Genomic DNA, 5,830 nt, shown 5'->3' with positions numbered 1-5,830 from the left:
GGGTTGCCCTGGCTTCTTCATGGCTCCAGTGCGCCTTCCTGGGGCTGGGAGATGGCAAGGACCAGACGGGTGTGGGGCTGTTAGGAAGATGTCAGGTCCTCCCTGCTAGCCTGCACTGGGACTGAAGGGCAGCGCCTTGCTCTGCAGGAGTCCCCACCCCCACTGTGGACAGAGCATAAGCTCCTACTTCAGATGCTGAGATGACAGGCCCAGTAGACCCCGGGGCCAGGCCATGTTCTGTGCCAAAGAAGCTGAGGTGATCTCCTCAGGACTGCAGGGCAGCCCTAGCTAGGGACTCTTCGAGCCGTAGGGTCCCTCGGGGGGAGGAAGGGCTTGTCTGCAGGAGGCCAGCACTCTGAACTGACTCCTGATGCCGCAAGGTACATTTGGGGGCTGGAATATGTGGGGTGTGGCTGTAGCCGAAGTGACATTTGGTTGTCACTCCCAAGTCCATGACCCTTGAAAGCCTCCCCAGGTCGGAGTGGAGCATCCCTGACTGCCTAGCCACTCCTCTCCGACCTCAGGTTACCCCCGCCCTCACCAGATCCCTGTCTGCAGTCCAACCGCTTGTTTCCCCACCACGACTACCTCCTCTCCATTACCTGCTGCAGAGTTGTGTCTCTCCCGCTTCTTCCCTTCCACCCCCTGAAATGCTGAATTGAGAACCCAGGCTGCCCCAGGACTAAGTCTCCTGTGATCCTGGCACAGCTGGGGAAAAAGCAGCTGCCCCGAACCCAGAATGCACACAGTTAGCAAGCCTCGTCCCCAGCCGCTCATCCTGGAATCAGACTGAGGCAGGAGGATTGCCACCAATATTGAGGGAAGCACAGGGTACAGAGCGAGTGAGACCTTCTCAAGCCCAGCTTTTGCTGGCCACAAAGTCTGGTTTCCTGGGTGCTGGAACCAGGTTCTCCCTGTGGGGGAGAACGTTCCACCTGCTGAGCTGTGGCCCCAACCCTCTTTCTGCTTTTTGAGTAGTCATGGTCTTACTCTGTAGCTCGCTGTGATCTTGAACCTACCCTGAGGCCTGCCACACTTGGATTCTGGTGCAGGGCACACCAGAAGAGAACTCCTCACAGCCCCCTCTTTTGTTTTGAGACAGAATCTCTGTTTTTAGCCTGGCAGACTGAAATTTGCCATGTAACTGGCCTCCAACGAGAGGCAGTCCCATGACCTCTATCTCCTCCCTGCTGGAGTGAGACCTAATGAGCCAGCATAGGAGCCATAGCCAGTGCAAACAACCAGCCAGGCTGGGGCTTGGCGGCACACACCTTTAATCCCAGCACTCTGGAGGCAGAGGCAGGTGGATCTCTGTTGAGTTTGAGTCCAGCCTGGTCTACAGAGCGAGTTCCAGGACAGCCAGGACTACACAGAGAAACCCCGTCTCAAATGAATAAACAACAAAAAAACCCACATTTATTTGGGGTGAGGCACATGTGCCCCAGCATGTGCAGAGGTCAGGAATCAGTTCTCACCATGTGGAGTTTTGAAGGCAAGTGTCTACTCACTGAGCCATCTGCTGGCCCTCCAATCAGCTTTTTTTTGTTGTTGTTTTTTCGAGACAGGGTTTCTCTAGCTTTGGAGCCTGTCCTGGAACTCCCTTTGTAGCCCAGGCTGACCTCGAACTCCCTCCAGTCAGCTTTTAAAATGCTCTGTATGCTGTTTTGTAATAGCCATTTCTGTCACTATAGTTATTTAAAAGTTGGATCAATGTACATTTATTATAAAGACGTATATTTAAATAGTCTGTATTTTACGGCCTTTTTCTACCCAGTTGATTTTGTTGTTTGCTAAAGCAACTCATACGTCAAGGAAACTGGGGCTGGAGAGATGCTCAGTGGATAAGAGCACTTGTTGCTCTTGCAGAGGACCCGGCCCAGTTCCTGTCACTCTAGCTCCAGGGCATCCAAAGTCTGTGGACTCTGAGCTCCTACACACAGATCATTTAAGTGTGTGGGTGCTTGGCCTGTAGGCAGGTGCCCAGGGAGGCAAGAAGAGGGTCTCAGGTCCCTTAAGGTTCCAGGTGGCTGTGAGCTGCCCCATATGGGTGCTGCTCTGAACCATGCTAGCCCCCCCCCCCATTGTTTTTTGAAACAGGGTCTTTCCTGGAACTGACAGAGACCCTCCTGCTTCTGCCTGAGAATGCAGCAACTAGAGGTGTGGACCAGTGACTTTGTGGTGGTTTTAAATCTGTATTTTTAAAAATTTATTTTGGCATTTTGAGAGCGTCTCAAACTCACTGTCGCCTAGGCTGACCGTAAATTCCTGATCCTCTGGCCTGTTTCCTGAGGCTGGAATGACAGACGTGTGCCACCAATATATCTGGTAATTTATTTATTTATTTATTTATTTATTTATTTTTTGGTTTTTCGAGACAGGGTTTCTCTGTGGTTTTGGAACCTGTCCTGGAACTAGCTCTTGTAGACCAGGCTGGTCTCGAACTCACAGCGATCAGCCTACCTGTGCCTCCCGAGTGCTGGGATTAAAGGCGTGCGCCACCACCGCCCGGCTTGGTAATTTATCTTGCTTTCGTTTTTTGTTTTATTGAGACAGGGTTTCTCTGTGTAGCCTTGGCTGTCTTGAAACTCTCTCTGTAGACCAGGCTGGTCTCAGTCACAGAGATGTGCCTGCCTCCCATGGAACCCACCGTGATCCAAGAGCTAGGAATAAAGGCATGTGCCACAATGTCTTGCAAGTCAGACATATAAGGAAACATTACCTGAACTTTCTTTCTTTTTTTTTTTTTTTTTTTGGATTTTCGAGACGGTTTCTCCGTAGCTTTTGGTTCCTGTCCTGGAACTAGCTCTTGTAGACCAGGCTGGCCTCTAACTCACAGAGATCCGCCTGCCTCTGCCTCCCGAGTGCTGGGATTAAAGGCGTGCGCCACCACCGCCCAGTTTATCTGAACTTTCAAGTGCATAAGATACTTTGTTTTCTTCTACAACTGGGGTAGTTTCCTCTTTTACACAAGTTAATTTGTGTCTGTGTAAGCAAATCCTGTGTGAACAGGGGCGGGAGGCTGAAGAGGTCAAGTCCTCTGGAGTCAGAGTTGCAGGTGATCGTGAACCGCCTACTATGGGGCTTGGAAACTGAACTCGGATCCTCTGGAAAGACCAGCAAGTGCCTTAACCCCTGGGCAGTGTCTCTAGGGTACCCCCAATCTTGTCTCTTTGTGACAAGATCTTGCTGTGTAACCCTAGCTATCCTGGAACTGCCATATAGACCAGGTTGGCCTGACGGTTGTTATCCACATGCCCCAACCTCCCTACATAGCTCATTGGAGGATTCTAGATCTCTACCCATCTCACTGTGTTGCAAAAAGTAAAGTCTGCCCCCCCCCCTTGGTTTTTACGAGACAGGGTTTTGCTAGAGTTGCCTGTACACATAAACAACCAGCTTTTCTTTTCTTTTCTTTTCTTTTTTGTTTTTTGTTTTTTTTTTTGGTTTTTCGAGACAGGGTTTCTCTGTAGCTTTGGAGCCTGTCCTGGAACTCACTCTGTAGACCAGGCTGGTCTACAAGAGCTAGTTCCAGGACAGGCTCCAAAACCACAGAGAAACCCTGTCTCGAAAAACCAAAAAAAAGAAAAAAAAAAAAAAGGCTCGTGCCACCACTGCCCTGCAACTCATGCTCTCAGGTCCTGTCTCCCCTCTGCTCCGGCTTTCTTTTTTTTCTCATGAACAGCAAAAGATCTCCTTTCATTCTAATAATCTTTGTAGGGCTGGGGGCGTGGTCAGGGTGGAGCCCCGTCTAGTATTGTCCTGTGAGCAGCTGCAAAAGCAAACAAGAAATGAATGCAAATCGCTCACATCCAGAGATAAAATTCTGATGAAACTTTCGTTAAGTAACAGTCCTAACTTCCCTTTGGCTCCTGCTGCTGGATCCTCTGATATTAAGTGAGGACTTGGGGCTCCCACCTCACAGCTTAGTTGCCGGTGCGGTGCTGTAGTTTCACCCCGTGTCTCTGTCAGCAGCAACCACAGGCCTCTGGGGCGTGTGTGCACCTGTGTACGCGTTCCCCACAAGATGCAGCGTGTAGCAGCCAGAGCCTTGTATGGAGTATGGAGCGTGTTGAGCCTTGGGGACTTCGGACTGGACAGTCACCCCAGCTTCTAGGTTATTGTCTTTACGTCTGAGGGTCTTGCTCATTTTTACACACACCCCTTTCCCAGAGGCCACTGTCCACCCCAGGAAGCCACCTGGGGACTACCTTAGCTCTCCATTTTGTGAATTTCCCAGCCACACTGATTGACACCCCAGTTGCAGTGGTTTCCCAGTCCAGTATGTGGCCACAAGGTCCTGCCGTCACCTCATGCTCCCGATACATGGCTTACCTCCTAAGTGACTTAGTGGCCCCCAAAGAGTTGAGTATACAGGATCAGATGTGCCCTAGATGTACCCATCGAGCAGGGACACGAACCTTCCCATCTCCTGAACGCATCATCTCTTTGGACTTGGAATAGGTCTCTGACAGTTATCTCCCTTACTAGGGTATACAGTGGACAAGGATGTGTTAAGCACATGGCTATTTTTGGCTGAGGGTCCACAGAGATGGTACATGTTTGTGATTCAGATTTGTTCATTTTAGATTTTTGTTTCTCAATACTGCAATTTTATTTTATTGGTGTAGCCCTGACTATCCTTGAATTCTCTATCTGTAACCCAGGCTTGCTTCTCACTCACAGATCTGCCTGCCTCTACCTCCCAAGTGCTGGGATTAAAAGCCTGTGCCACCCGCCTGGCCTCAGTGCTGGTATTTTTTTTTTTTTTTTTTGGATTTTTCGAGACAAGGTTTCTCTGTAGTTTTTGGTGCCTGTCCTGGAACTAGCTCTTGTAGACCAGGCTGGCCTCGAACTCACAAAGATCCTCCTGCCTCTGTCTCCCGAGTGCTGGGATTAAAGGCGTATGCCACCACCGCCCGGCTTCAGTGCTGGTATTTTAAACAGGATTTTATAAAACCCAGGCTGGTCTGGAATTTACTATATAGACTAGAATAATCTGATGTCCTGCCTTCACCTTGGGAGTGTTAGGATTAAAGGAATGTACTACACGGCCAGATAATTAATAACAACCCACCAAACAAACAGAAACAGAGCATGGACCCATACGGCCCTGTTCATACTTCCACTTTGCTGGATGTTGTTGCCATGGATCAAGCCAGTCTTAGGAAGTGGCTGTCTGGGTGCTGAAGTGTTTGGCGTCAACCTTCCTCAGCCACGGGGCTTGGAAGCAGCAATGGCCTGGGTCTGTGCTTTGTCTTACCTGTCCCAAGTCTGTGTACAGCTCTGAACAGACAAAGCAGACACACTGTGAGACTCCAGGAGGTGACAGACCTCTGGGGTCCATCCTGTCCCTCAAAATGGAACCCAGAGTGCTCAACAGGGTGCTTAATAGTTCACCTTTGAGCCCTGCTGTGGTGGTCACATCTTAATCCCTGCCCTTGGGACACGGGGCAGGTGCATCTCTTGTGAGTCTGAGGCCAGCCTGGTCTACACAGTGTGTTCCAGGACAGCCAGGGCTACACAGAGAAACCCCATATCAAAAAAGCCTTAAAATACATATAGCTAACTAGGTAGTCACAGTAGCTCAGACCTGTGGTCCACCTAGATCCTGTCTGGAGATAAAAATCACCCATGAAGCCCCAGGGACCTGTGCTTGAGCCCCAGGGGTACTATCACAGAAGGAGCAAGGCAATTCTCACCGGTCAGGCCTTGTGGGAGCGAGCTGAGTAGTTTCCCAGAACCACCCTCAGCACCAGAATCGCGTGCACAGGGTTCAAGCTTTGACAGTACCATCTGTAAGGTAAGGCCCCTCCTGAGTCAGCAGCAGCTG

Source organism: Chionomys nivalis, chromosome 6 (assembly GCF_950005125.1).
Source record: "Chionomys nivalis chromosome 6, mChiNiv1.1, whole genome shotgun sequence".
NCBI classification, from domain to species: domain Eukaryota; kingdom Metazoa; phylum Chordata; class Mammalia; order Rodentia; family Cricetidae; genus Chionomys; species Chionomys nivalis.
The sequence above is the reverse complement of the archived record's forward strand: the minus strand, read 5'-3'. Positions refer to the sequence as shown.